Genomic DNA, 1335 nt, shown 5'->3' on the forward strand with positions numbered 1-1335 from the left:
GCTGCAGCCTGACCAGTGCTGCATAGAGGGGGAGGATCACCTCCTTGGGCATGCTTGAGATGCATCTGTGGGGCTCCAGGTTAAATAAGGCCTCTGCGCTGTGGAGCCTCAGTCCATGCTCAGCCCCCTCCTGTCTGCTGGGAGTCCCCCTGTTATAGGGCAACAGCAATGTGATCCTTATTCCTACTCTTCTTTCTTCTCTCTTCTCTCTCATGTAGGTTGCAGGAAAGTTTGATGGCAAGCCAGGGCTCTGGGGCTTTCTCCCTGGACCGTGTTCTTCACTTACTGTGTCTTTCCTGTTAGGTGTCCTCTCTGCTGTGCAGCTGGTTGAGTCTGGCCCGGGGATGGTGAAGCCTGCAGAGACCCTCACCCTGACCTGCGCTGTCACAGGTGACTCCATCAGCAGTGATTACGATTGGAGCTGGATCCGGCAGCCTCCAGGGAAAGCGCTGGAATGGATGGGGTACATAGTTGGAAGCAGTGGTAGCACAGGCTCCAACCCGTCCCTCCAGAGCCGCATCACCATTTCCAAGGACAACGCCAAGAACCAGTTCTTCCTGCAGCTGCGCTCCCTGACAGCCGCAGACACCGGCACATATTACTGTGCCAGAGACACAGTGACAGAGCAGAGCAGGAGCTGCACAAAAAGAGGAAGCCTGTTCTTCTCAGTGTAGCAATATTAAAAAGCTCAGGCAAGGACATTTCCACCTGAAAACCACACACTCATGGAGGGAAACTCCCACAGGATCAGCCGTGGCCATTTGAGGGTTCCTACATTTGGACCCATAAAATCCCAGAAAGGACAGGCCTGAGAGAGTCACCAGGCATTTGACAGACAGATGTTAGCAAGCAGTACCAGTCTCAAGGAGGCTTCATCACAGAGCATTTGGGGGCACTGTCAGAATGAGTAGCCAAGGCAGTGGGGGTCCTCACTCCCTTGGACACTCGTGCAATGCCCAGCCCTGCCAGTCCAAAGGGCCAACAGGAAAATACTCCTGGATTTAAAAAACCCTCTCTGGCCATTCTTTCAGCAAAGCATTTCCAAAAGGCTTGAGGGGATGTACCCAGGCTCTTTTCTCCCACTGATGTTTTTCCTGCAGTGTGAGGACGCCTAACTACCCTTGTCTCCCATAGCACTCCTCTTCATGGCCAGCAGAGAAGACAAAGACGTCCACTTCCACAAATCTTCCTGGGTGCTGACATCCTCAGCAGTCACTCAGGACTTTCCTTCCTGCTTCTGGATTTCATCAGACATTTCAAATCACCTTGGGAATGCTTGCCACATTCATCCCAAAGGCTGTTATGAAACTGGGGTGTCCAAAATCACTTTGGCAT

General features: G+C 52.6%; 1 pseudogene; it reads left to right on the forward strand.

Annotated features, from left to right (window-relative positions):
- Positions 1-303: 303 nt before the first annotated feature.
- Positions 304-674, forward strand: LOC149851704 (immunoglobulin heavy variable 4-59 pseudogene; annotated as a pseudogene).
- Positions 675-1335: the final 661 nt, after the last annotated feature.

The sequence above is a fragment of the Crocodylus siamensis genome, unplaced genomic scaffold, assembly GCF_052110815.1.
Source record: "Crocodylus siamensis isolate JL-2025a unplaced genomic scaffold, ASM5211081v1 HiC_scaffold_416, whole genome shotgun sequence".
NCBI lineage: Eukaryota > Metazoa > Chordata > Crocodylia > Crocodylidae > Crocodylus > Crocodylus siamensis.